At 38.9% G+C, this 13,556-nt stretch overlaps 1 protein-coding gene across 2 annotated transcripts in view; it reads left to right on the top strand.

The window, feature by feature from the left end:
* LOC126292200 (breast cancer metastasis-suppressor 1-like protein-A) overlaps window positions 1-13,556 on the top strand; it is a 90,137-nt gene that overhangs the window by 61,748 nt on the left and 14,833 nt on the right. The window lies entirely within an intron of this gene.

Raw genomic sequence — 13,556 nt, 5'->3', positions numbered from 1 at the left:
ATCACAGGCCGAGGGCCACAGATAAGGGTGAACGACAACTGCAGATACGTGTACAGGCAAATAGACTTGCAGCTGCTGAACAACTGACCACCCATATGAACCAAGTGTCTATCAAGTGTGTCTCCTCAACAATGTTTCAGTGGACATTGCTGTGTATGGGCCTCTGCACCAAGCACCTGGTTCGTGTACCCGTGCCGACTGCTGTTCATCTACAACAAAAGGCAGAATGGCTGGAAGAGGATGTGTTATGCTCTGGGCAATGTTTTTGTGGTATTCCCTGTGTGATCTCATCATTTTGGAAGGCACAGTGGATCAGCACATTTATGCACCTATCCTCAGGGACTGTGTCTACACCCAGATGCAGTTTGTTTCTCCTCAGCACAATGGCTTTTACCAGCAGGACAATGCAACGTGTCACATAGGTCACAGTGTATGTGCACAGTTCAGAGAACATCGGGATGATATTTGCCGTACTCCCGTGGGGATGATATTTGCCGTACTCCCGTGGTCACCAAACTCTCCAGATTCGAACTCGATCGAGAATCTGTAGGACCGTTTCGATCTGGCTGTTTGCACCACTGATTCTCAACTGAGAAATGTAACACAGCTGGTCGTGGCACTAGAGTTGACACAACTCCACATCACTATCAGTACCTTCCAGAAACTCATTGAGACTCTTCCTGCACATCTCACAGTGGTCGTCTGTGCTGCAAAAGGGCTTGTTCAGGCTTTTTAACAGAGGGTCAGGTTAACATGATTGTACCCTGTACTGCCACTACTCTCTCTGCTTGCAGCAACGTTTATGTCACTGGTGCCACCTCCTTATCCTGTTCCATTGCTGCCTCCCCCTCCCAGCTATCAACATTCTTTTCCTCACCTCATTTTCCTTCTGCCTTCTTTGTTCCTCTCAGCCACTCCACCTGACCCGAGAGAAGGTGTAGCTTTGTCCATGCATACACAGTAATTATAATGCAATGTGGAAAGAAAACCACTCATCCTGGACATAATAGCTTTGGGCAGTACTCGATTTAAAACTGTGTGTTAACAGTGAGAGCGAAACACCACAACAACTACTAGCATTGCAGCAGTGACTTTATAACATTGCTGCATGTCATTGAAAGATACAGCACAGCACAGGCCAGCATAAGAGACGAGAAGGGACGAGTCAGCTGTCTTCAATATGTTTCCACGGCACAGCTTGGAAGTTATACTGTAATGGCCATTTATAATACGGTGGATGTACAGCTGCCTTTCTATTAGTGTCTAATGTGTTTAATATCAACAAAAGATACTCAGACATTGCTTATTCACCATTCCTTCAAATCTGGCAGAAAGTCTAAAGAGATTCTGGTCATATGTAAAGTATACCAGCTGCAAGACACATTAGCTCCACTGTGCAGTAGTAATGGTAATTTATCGACAACAGCATGACTAAAGTGTAGTTACTAAATATGGTTTTCTGAAATCCCTTCATCAAAGAAAATGCAATAAATATTTCAGAATTCAAATCAAGAACAGCTGTCAATATGTCACTCCATAGGAGAAGGTGCCCCAATGTAGCGAAGCAACTTAAGTCACATAATAGAGGTGAGTCTTCTGGTCCAGATTGTATACCACAAATGTTCCTTTCAGACTGTCCTGGCGAAATAGTTCACTTTTCATCATATGCAACTGCTAGCTCGACAAAAGATTCGTAACTGACAACTGGAATGTTGCATAGGTCACGCCGGCACACAAGAAATGAAATAAAAGTTATCCACTGAATTATATACCCATATCATTGAAATTGATTTGCAGTAGATTTTTGGAACATATCCTGTGTTCCAACATTATAAAGTACTTGAAGGAAAACAATGTATTGATACATTACCAGCACAGATTCAGAAAATATCATTCTTCTGAAACACAACTGGTTCTTTATTCACACGAAGGGAATCTCAATTTAATTTCATATTTTAAAAACAAAGATTCCAAGACTTACCAAGTGGGAAAGCGCCGGTAGATAGGCACAATAAATAAAACACACAAACGCACACACAGAATTTCTAGCTTTCGCAACCGACGGTTGCTTCTTCAGGAAAGAGGGAAGGAGAAGGAAAGACGAAAGGATGTGGGTTTTAAGGGAGAGGGTAAGGAGTCATTCCAATCCCGGGAGCGGAAAGACTTACCTTAGGGGGAAAAAAAGGACAGGTGTACACTCGCGCGCGCACACACACACACACACACACACACACACACACACACACACACACACACACACACACATCCATTTGCACATACACAGACACAAGCAGACATTATAATGCAATGTGGAAAGAAAACCACTCATCCTGGACATAATAGCTTTGGGATATGTCTGTTTGTGTCTGTGTATGTGCGGATGGATATGTGTGTGTGTGTGTGTGTGTGTGTGTGTGTGTGTGTGCGCGAGTGTACACCTGTCCTTTTTTTCCCCTAAGGTAAGTCTTTCCGCTCCAGGGATTGGAATGACTCCTTACCCTCTCCCTTAAAACCCACATCCTTTCGTCTTTCCTTCTCCTTCCCTCTTTCCTGAAGAAGCAACCGTTGGTTGTGAAAGCTAGAAATTCTGTGTGTGTGTTTGTGTGTTTTATTTATTGTGCCTATCTACCGGCGCTTTCCCGCTTGGTAAGTCTTGGAATCTTTGTTTTTAATATATTTTTCCCATGTGGAAGTTTCTTTCTATTTTATTTACATCATCATTAATTTCATATTTTCACACTTCCAGAAGGCTTCTGACACCATTCCTCACAAGCATTTTCTAATCAGATTTTATGCCTATGTAGTGCTGTCTCAGTTGTGTGACTGGATTCTGCAGTAATCCATCCAGTATAACAGAAGTGATATCTGACATTCCCCAAAGAAGTGTTATAGGTCTCTGCTGTTCCTAATTTGTGTAAATGATTTAGGGCACAGTCTGAGCATATGATGCTGCCATTTAGCATCTTGCAAAGTCATTAGAAGATGAACCAATTGAAAAATGATTTCAGAAAGATATCTGTATAGTGTGAAAAGTGCCAATTGACCCTAACTAATGAAAAATGTGAGATTACCCACGAGTACTGAAAGGGATCCATTCAACTTTGGTAACACGATAAATTACACAAATCTGAATGTTGTCAATTCAATAATTATTAACAACTCAAACTGGAACGATATGAGAGAAGGAAAGTCGCCACTCACCATATAGCGGATATGCTGAGTCGATGTGTGACTCAGCATCTGCACTATATGGTGAGTGGCGACTTTCCTTCTCTAATATTGTTACATTCCTTCTTGGATTTTTCATTGTTAAACAGGAACTATCACATTCTGGGGAAGGCAGTAGTCAGAACACAGAAGATGCAACAGGTCTGCTAAAGAGACTGCCTATGTTGCACTTGTCCATCCTCTTCTGGAGTACTATTGTGCAGTACAGCATCCTTAGCAGATAGCATTGACAGAGAACATGAAGGGAATTCAAAGAAGGGCAGCTTATTTTATTTTATCACTTTATAGGAGGGAAGGTGTCTTAGATATGATATGCGAATTGGTGTGGTAATAGCTTCATTGCGGGGAGGTCTTTTTACTAAATTACAATCATCAACTGTTTGCTCTGAATGCGACCATAGCGGCCAGATGGCTCCAGACTGTAGCACCTAGAAATGCTTGGCCACCCCAGCCGGCTTGTCTCATGTGTGTGCCTATATTACGCCATCTGTCTGCTACTGTCACACAACAGCGCTACTCATTTGTTGTTAGACTACTGTCTGTTGTTCATGTTTTGCTAACATATATCATTAAAATGAATATCACACTAGATTAATAAGAACCCACTTAATCAAATTATACACATAAAATTCTACTTAAAAAACAACTTTTGTTGAAAACAGGAGGGGGGGGGGGGGGGGATAGTCTGTTGGAACAAAAACATACAGAATGAATTTTTATTTTGCAGGTAACTGTGTGCTTTAATCTTTCAAAAAATTCGAAAACACATACGTCACAGTGCATTTAGTTGTTTGTGTTACTGTCTGTCTTCTACACTGGAGCTGGTGTTTTTATACTGTTTGTCATATGTAACTAATAAGGATGTTTTATACTGCTGTGTTTTCTGTGGAGTGAAAAGTCAGCCCCAGAATGCGACTACTGATATTTGCGCTATTTTCCCACTTTGTTGTAGTTAATTAATTACTTTATTTTACTGCTACTACTACTACTACTACTACTACTACTACTATTGGGTGATTCCATCTCAGATCATACAGGTCACGTCAACTCGTGGTCATGAATTTCTCTGGAAAAAATATATATTAGTCCTCTACATCCCAGATGTTAAGAAATAAAAGTTTTTTGTTTTATCTTAATTTTTTGAAATGGTACGGCCCTTTGAAAAATTTGTATTTTGTCCCTTAAAGCAATATACAAAAAAATATAACTAATAAAACAAAAGTACTGGAAACCTGGCAGATGATTTGTGTTAAAACTCCCTCTCGGTGTGTTCAAATTTAGTTGGCACTCACACTCTAATGGGCTTCCTTTATCTTACAAATTTAGGATGAAAATATAAAATTTAAGTTAATTTTTCCACTTTTTTTTCCTAATTTGGAAAGGCACAGAATACTATTTTCTGTGTCATATTACCAGAAACTACTGATGTAATTATTAACAGTGTCTTCTCCACTCCAACTGTCTGTATTATGCAAATATTTGTTACTAAAAATGTAAAAAATTGCATTTTTATGAGGTTTTACAAATTACTTACTCGAAAACCCCCATCCAAAGGTTTTTGAGAATTACACAAAATATTGTTTGGTGGATATGTAGGTAGTCAGTGTGAGCACAGTGGGCAATATTTCTCTGTGTAAAGTGTTAAAAATTTTTCAACATTCTGCATATTTCGCATCACTGAATTCCTAGTGTAAAACATGCATGTCGGCAACACTGTTTTCAGTGCTCTTCTGTTTATAACAAACGAGTGAGACATTGCACATAAACCATTCTGCATCAAGTTTTGTCTTTGGTTTGAACTTTTTGTTAGATACCATGTCAGTGAGGAAATTCAGTACTGAAAGTGTCCGATACGTTGACTATGAAAAAATACAAAAGAAGGTGATGTTTGAGAAAAGTGAAAAACACTTAAAAGTTGTAGGAAATCTGACAGGGGTATTACAGAAATATCTTGGTCCTCAGATAATGTTATTAGCAACAGATCTGTTGTGAGGGAATTGCTGCACTCACTACAAGAAGGAGTTTAGTGACAACCTACCTGAATGATCACCATCATCCGCTTGTGAAACTGAGGAAGACAGCGAAGATGTTTATATTCCTGGGTGTGGAGGTGATGCATTGAAAGTTGGTATTTCTACTGTAGCCCCTGTTATATCCGCTGTTAAACGTCCAGGGAAGAAGACAGTAGAGTCAGAGAAGTTTATTACAGAGGTTAGGCATTGGGTGACGAGAGGAATCATATCTGGAGGTCAAGAGACAGCCCAAAGCAGAAGTAAAATCAACCACACCCCAAAATACAGATACATTAGCTCTTCATTTCGACTTTGTTGAGGACTCGTCTGTTGCTTTGCAGAACAAAATTCAAAGTTACCACTGGCAAACATCACAGGTATCAATATTCACATGTGTTTCTCACTTTCTTGGAACATTACACTGTTTTGCTATTGTCAGTGATGATCTTATTCATGACAGTGCACATGCATGCTATGCTGTCAGTATGATAATTGGTGGCATAGCATCTGGAGGCCATGCATTTCCTAAATGTGGATATGTGGCTGAAGGTGCAACATCTCATTTCAAAAACCGCTTTCAGCTTTATCACCTTGGTCAACATTGTAGTGCAGGAATTAAAACAAAAAATTGATATTTTTAGCAACATGTCATGGGAAAAGTGCACGTGATTGGGTAGGAGGTCTCTGTAAGCATTTTGCAACAAGATTTAATCTCCAGTGTGAAGCTGTTGATGCTAGAAGAGACGCTACTGGATTTTTACACACCATATCAACATTAGTAACAAACATTAATCTCTTAATTAAGGAAATTCTGTTTAAAAAAGAGAGGAGAGAGGTCTGCTAGGAAGCCTGTGGTAGGAATTCAATAAAGTTACTACTGTGTTGCAACCCGGAGTGGCACATACATTGCAAGAACGATTCTCCATGAAATGTAGCCTGTTACTGTGTGTGGAATGCAGATACCACAGTATACATTAGAAGACTTTGTAGTAAGCCACTTCATGTCTTGTGTGCATGACAATCAGTGGCAGGTGGGATGGATAATAAGTGCCTCAGGAGCTGCAAGATATAACAGTCTCCTTCATGACACCTCATGGTCCTGCTAATGCTTTCAAAAGTCCATCATGAAAAAATCTGTATGCAGTTCCTGTTACCCAAGTACTGTTCTTGTTGGATCATCCATATCCGTGTGTAAATTCGGCTCGGCTATACAAGAAGCAGATGGGGAAAAAAAAGAAAACCTCTTCTCAACAGTGCAGTGTTGATTGATACATTGTAGGCAATTTTAATTCATGGAAAGTCATGAAGAAGTAACATCATGACAGAAGACATAATAACTTGTGAATAATATCACAAAAAGAAAAATGGGTATAAATATTCCATATCTCATTTTTTTTATGAATTGTTTTCCCAATCATGTATAATGTTGTAAAGTAATTATTTGGATTCAGAAACACAAGTTTTGTATGGCATTTACTCAAAGTCAGCGATCAGTTTTAATATTTAAGTGTCCGTAATTTTTTGACCTTGAGAATAGAGCTAGATGTACCTAAAAAATTTCTTACATTTTGTACATGCTAGTATTGCCCACCCTGACTGTATATTTCCTAAGTACAGTGTCCAGCTAACATACCATGAAATTTTTAGAACATTTAGGATGGGGATTTTGGAGAAAATAATTTCTAAATAACAAAAAAATTTCAGATCTTTTTATCTTATGTATAAATATATTGACAGTTTCAGAATTTGATACATTAATGTCATAGCTGACAGTTAACAGTCCTTCCACCTTATCATTTCTCAAGTCCGATAACATCCTGTGAGTATTTGGTATTTTCAAAACATAATTTTGAAATTCACAAAAAGTTACAAATTTACAGAGGTTTTATTTAAAAAAAAAGAGTGAAAGAAAGAAAAGAAAAAAGAAAGAAAGAAAGAAAGAAAGAAAGAATAAAGGCTCAGAAGTGTGTGTGTATTACTTATGTCTGATAGTCTTGGTTACACTGAATAGGTCAGGTCTCCACTATACGCAGGAGGTGGCTACACGGGTAGCAGGGGCTAACTGGCGTGGACTGGGCGGTTTCTAAGGTTAGAGGGTCACAGGAAAACACAAGGCCTTTAGTCACAAAGGGTGCAAGTCGAACGTAGGAAGAATGTAGATAAAGGAACCATTGATATAACAGTTGTAAATTGTCATAATTGTGTTGGAAAAGTACCAGAGCTCCAAGTGCTAATAGAAAACACTGGTGCTCAAATTGTTATAGGCACTGAAAGCTGGCTAAAGCCGGATATAAGCTCAGCCGAAATTTTTGTGAAGAACCTAACAGTGTTCCGAAAAGATGGTTAAACACCGTTGGCGGTGGCGTGTTTGTTGAAGTAGTTTAACTTGTCACGAAATTGAAGTTAGTATGGGCAGAGGTCATTGTTGGCAACCGGAATAAAATGATAATTGCATCCTTTTACCAATCTTCCAATTCAGATTATAAAGTTGCTGAACGGTTCAGAAAAAACTTGTTTGATTTCAAACACGTACCCGACTCATATGATAATAGTTTATGGTGATTTTAATTTATATTCAATATGTTGGCAAAAATACAAGTTTAATTCCGGAGGTATGCATAAAATATCATCCAGAATTTTGCTAAATGCATCCTCTGAAAATTATTTTGAGCAGTTAGTTCATGAGCCCCGTGAATAGTTAACGGTTGTGAAAACACACTTGACCTCTTAGCAACAAATAATCCTGAGTTAATAACGAGCATCAAAACAGATTCAGTGATAAGTAAACACAGGGTTGTCGTAGCGAGAATGAATACTGTAATCCCCAAATCCTCGAAAAATAAGCGAAAAGTATACCTATTCTTTTCCTCCTCTCATTCCAAATTAATAATATAAGTGTAGACCAGATGTGGCTTAATTTCAAAGAAATAGTATCAGCAGCAGTTGAGAGATTTATACCAAATAAACTAACAAATGAAGGATCTGATGCTCCTCGGTACACAAAACGGGTTAGAACACTGTTGCAGAAACAACGTAACTAACATGTCAGATTTAAACAGACGCAAAATCCCCAAGATTGGCGATCCTTTACAGAAGCTCAAAACTTAGCACGGAGCTCAATGTGAGATGCCTATAACAATTTCTACAACGAAACTGTGTGTCAAAACCTGTCAGAAAATCCAGAGAGATTCTGGTCGTATGTGAAGTATGTTAGCGGCAAGAAACAATCAGTGTCTTCTCTGCATGATAGCAATGGAGATACTATTGAAGACAGTGCTGCCAAAGCAGAGTTAGTAAACACAGCCTTCGGAAATGCCTTAAAAAAGGAGACAAAGTAAATATTCCAGAATTCGAATCGAGAACAACTGCCAAAATGAATAACATAGAAATAAATATCATCGGAGTTGTGAAGCAACTTAAATCACTTAATACAAGCAAGTCTTGCTGTCCAGACTGTATACCAATTAGGTTCCTTTCGGAGTACGCTGATGCATTAGCTCCATACTTAACAACCATATACAACCATTCGCTCGAGGAAAGATCCGTACCCAAAGACTGGAAAGTTGCACAGGTCACACCAATGTTCAAGAAAGGTAGTAGGAGTAATCCACTAAATTACAGGCCCATATCGTTAACGGCGATATACAGGATTTTGGAACATATATTGTGTACAAACATTATGAATTACATCGAAGAAAACTTGTCTATTGGTACACAGTCAGCATGGGTTTAGAAACCATCATTCCTGTGAAACACAACTAGCTCTTTATTCACATGAAGTGTTGAGTGCTATCAACAAGGGATTCAGATTGATTCTGTATGTCTGGATTTCCAGGTTTTTGATGCTGTACCACACAAGCGGCTTTTAGTGAAATTGTGAGCTTATGAAATATCGTCTCAGTTATGTGACTGAATTTGTGATTTCCTGTCAGAGAGGTCACTGTTCGTAGTAATTGATGGAAAGTCATGGAGTAAAACAGAAGTGATTTCAGGCGTTCCCCAAGGTTGTGTTATAGGCCCTTTACTGTCCCTTTTCTATATAAATGATTCGGGAGACATTCTGAGTAGCCATCTTAGGTTGTTTGCAGATGACGCTGTCATTTATCGACTAATAAAGTCATCAGAAGATAAAAACAAATTGCAGAATGATTTATAAAAGATATCTGAATGGTGTGAAAATTGGCAGTTGACCCTAAATAACAAAAAGTGTGAGGTATTCCACATGAGTGCTAAAAGGGATATGTTAAAATTTGGTTACAGATAAAACAGTCTAATCTCAAAGCCATAAATTCAACTAAATTTGTAGGTATTACAATTACAAACAACCAAAAACTGCGTTTTGTTGGCAGGACACTTGGAAAATGTAACAGATCTACTAAGGAGACTGCTTACACTACGCTTGTCCATTCTCTTTTTGAATACTGCTGCACGGTGTGGGATCCTTACCAGATAGGGCCGACGGAGTACATCGAGCAAGTTCAAAGAAGGGCAGCATGTTTGTATTATCGCGAAATATGGGAGAGAGTGTCACAGAAATGATACAAGATTTGGGTTGGACATAATTAAAAGAAAGGTGTTTTTCGTTGTGATGGAATCTTCTCACAAAATTTCAATCACCAACTTTCTCCTTGGAATACAAAAATATTTTGTTGACACAAGCCTACATAGGGAGCAACGATCACCATGATAAAATAAGGATAATCAGAGCTCGTACAGAAAGATATAAGTGTTCATTCTTTCCGCGCACTATACTAGATTGGATAATAGAGAATTGTGAAGGTAGTTTGATGAACCCTCCGCCAGGCACTTAAATGTGATTTGCAGAGTACCCATGTAGATGTATTTATGGAAAAATAAATTCAGATCTCTCTCACTTTTGGTTTCCTTATTACAATTTTTCTATTTCCTTTGTTTTGTTTGATTTTTTATTTCCTGGCACTTCTTTCAGAGCAGAGAATAGAGAGCGGTGTATTTATTTTTTATTTCCGCTCCTTTTTTGTAACTCCAATTTTCTTGTTCTTTTATTTTATAAGCAATTGGTTGCTGTTATATAGGGTGTTTATAAATGAATCTTGGGGTTTTAATGCTTTATAATATTTATTATATTAAACTTACAGTTATAAATGATAAGTCAAATGAAAGAGCAGCTCAAACAGTTTTACGTAGAACCTTGTAAATGGTGCGCCACCTCACTGGCATAGCGCAGTACGCGATTGGTTGAACTTCACTGTACCCAAGTTTTGGATAGACCGCAAGGGGCCCGATGACAGGGCTTGCTTTGCACGGCCTCCATGTTCACCCGACCTAACGCCTTGTGATTTTTCCCTTTGGGGCTTCATCAAGGATTATGTGTACGTGCCTCTGCTACCAGCAGACCTCCCTGAATTAAGAAAGCGGATTGAAGCAGCTGTTGCTACAATCACTGAAGACACACTTATCAATGTTCAGGAAGAACTCGGCTATAGACTTGATGTGTGCCGTGTGACAAATGGTGCTCACATTGAACATTATAAGGTTCTTGGTTAAACTGTTTGAGTTGCCCTCTCATTTGACATATCATTTATAACTGTAAGTTTAATGTAATAAATATTATAGAGCGTTAAAACCCCGATATTCATTTATAAACACCCTCTATTTTTCAAATATACTTTTACATAGTGTAGGAGATTGTGGATGGAAATTGCCAATTGCTGGAAAAGGTGTAAACTTTTCTGATTTCCATTTATTTATTATATGTTTGTTGTAAATATATGTTGTTTGCTTACACCATGTCATCCCCAATACGGTCATTGCTGTTTAGGTGGCAAGGTATCTGACTACCATTGTTTGAAAATCAAAATTAAGTTTGTGTTGTTTGCATATGTTTTATTGGGATGTATATATTGCCCCAAATGACTTCATTGTGTAGATAGCATACGAAGCTTCTGCAGCTGTCTTTTAATTGACTGTGTTCATAATATAAATTACATCTTATCAAGGGTGTTTGTGTAAGACAGTTGTTCGTTGCAATAGTTTGGGTTTTTAATTTTTAGACAGCTATGGTGACCTCTCTAAAAGGCACAAGAGTGGGAAACTTGAGCTGATAGTATGTACAAATCTATGTTATGAGAAGTAAACAATTGAAAATCCATGTTAGCTACATAGCAAGTAGCAGTGATAGGAAGATTGACAGCAACTTTATGTAATGTGGCGCCAGCAAATTTTCTCAAACACAGCAGTGTTCCTTCTATTTCTTAGCTTACATTTAACTGGCGTAGGCACACATTGTATTAACCAGGATAGTCATGTGCATGAATGTAGACATTCCTGGTGTATACTACCTATGAAAAGCCCTTACCTTATTGTCTTCTGGCAAAGTGTCAAGATATTACAGGTATCCCAGTATTCATATGCAAGGGTAGGCATTCCCTCAGTGCTATCCACAGCTAGGCGCACTCTCAACGTATAGCTGTTAATGTGGGATTAGTTGATAACCTTCATCCCTCTTGATAAGACTCTTGTTGATCTGTACAACACTTTCCCAATACCCACTTGCTCAGGGCAGCAACGTTGTGTTTTCAAAACCAAACATATGCTCTTCATTTAGGCTATGATCTGTCAGTGCTGATTTCTCTTAAACTTGAATTCCATTTTCCACCTTAACTGTATTTGATCACCATAATATGTTTTCAGAGTCTCGACTGATTTTAGTGATGTGCCATTTTCTAGTGCTTACTCGTGTGACTCGCATTGTGTGTTAGCAGTTTCTTAGTCTGGTTGAATACAGTGTACGTATATATGTCGTGTACATATATAATTGCTGACAGAAAACTCAAACGAGAACTACGTTCTTCACTCATCAACCATTTGATAGGACTATTACTGTAATATCATGCCATAGTAAATCAAAAACTCATGATACATTACACAGAACATTGCCCATCTCAGATTCATGTGACATTATCTGTGGGCCCGGAAATGTCACGGAATCTTAACACATCACCCGGTTGGAAATCCATGAGATTTTTATCAGTATAGTAATAGTTTATTGTTCACACACTGTATAGATTAAGTTTCTGTTTTGTTAATATCACAAGCTGCAACACGGCTGTGAATAAAACAGTTTATTTCGAACAGTAGTGTTGCTCGCAAGATGAGTATTGCATATGCTGTTATTTATATATATTTGACAATGCTGGTGCTAATTGTGTGTTTAACTTTTGACAATGCCACTATGGGTGCAGTACATTAGGACATGTTTTTATAGAACAGATCTGAAGAGGGTCATTATAGACCAAAACCGGTAGCCTGATGGCAAAAAGTTTGTGACCACAGACGTAAAATAAAGGAAATTTATTTTGTTAATGTATACTTTGACTCGCCTGCTACCCTGAAGATTCTCCTCCTTGATGGGATCTGTGGAACAATGAATGATTGAATGAATGGCCATAAAAATATGCCGATGAGCCAAAACTTTATGACCACCTGCCTAATAGTGTATCGGTCCACTTTAGGAATACAATACATCAGTGATTCTGCACGGCACGGATTTGACATATCATCGTCATTAGGTTTCTGGAGGTATATGGCACCAGATGCCTACACAAAGGTCAAGCAGTTACCATAAATTACTGGCTGGTGGTTTGTGTGTGAGGAGCTGGTGTCCGATCAGCCGTGTTCTGTCAAGTTCAGGTCAGTCACATTTGGTGGCTGAAACATCAGTGTGAGTTCACAATTGTGCTCCTCTAACCACTAGCCTTGTGACACAGACAGTTATCCTGTCGTGTTAAGGTGTCATCGCCATTGGAAAAAACATCAAACATGAAGGGAAGCAGGTGGTCTGCAGTCATATCAGCACAGTCCACAGCTGTCACGGTGTCTTCAGTTACTGCCGAGGTCCCACGGAAGCACAGGTGAATATCTCACATGGCACGATACTGCCCCCAGTGGCCTGTGCCCGTGACACTGTATGAGACTTGAGTAGCAGTGCACCTGAACGGGATGACAATCTGAACAGGATGACAATGTATCCGAAAACGATCATCAACCTGATGAAAAGAGAAACCAGGCGACACAGCCCCATTGACCCAGACTCTGATCTGGATGATCCTATGCTCACTGCAATTGTAAATGATCTTATTGTCTCAATATGGGAACATGTAGGCATCAACTGGTTGTGGAGTCCCACATTCAATAATATATGCTCTGAAACACTTCAGCCGTAATGGTGTGTCCTCTGTCAAAGTTGCATACCCCAGTTGACTTCCCCACTTGTGATCCGTACCGTAGCTAGCTCTGCTCTGCTTTCGTACTTTCCTTACTGCGCTGCCTGCTTGT

Source organism: Schistocerca gregaria, chromosome 9, assembly GCF_023897955.1.
Source record: "Schistocerca gregaria isolate iqSchGreg1 chromosome 9, iqSchGreg1.2, whole genome shotgun sequence".
NCBI lineage: Eukaryota > Metazoa > Arthropoda > Insecta > Orthoptera > Acrididae > Schistocerca > Schistocerca gregaria.
Note: the sequence above shows the minus strand (reverse complement) of the source record. Positions and strands in the feature narration are given on the sequence as shown.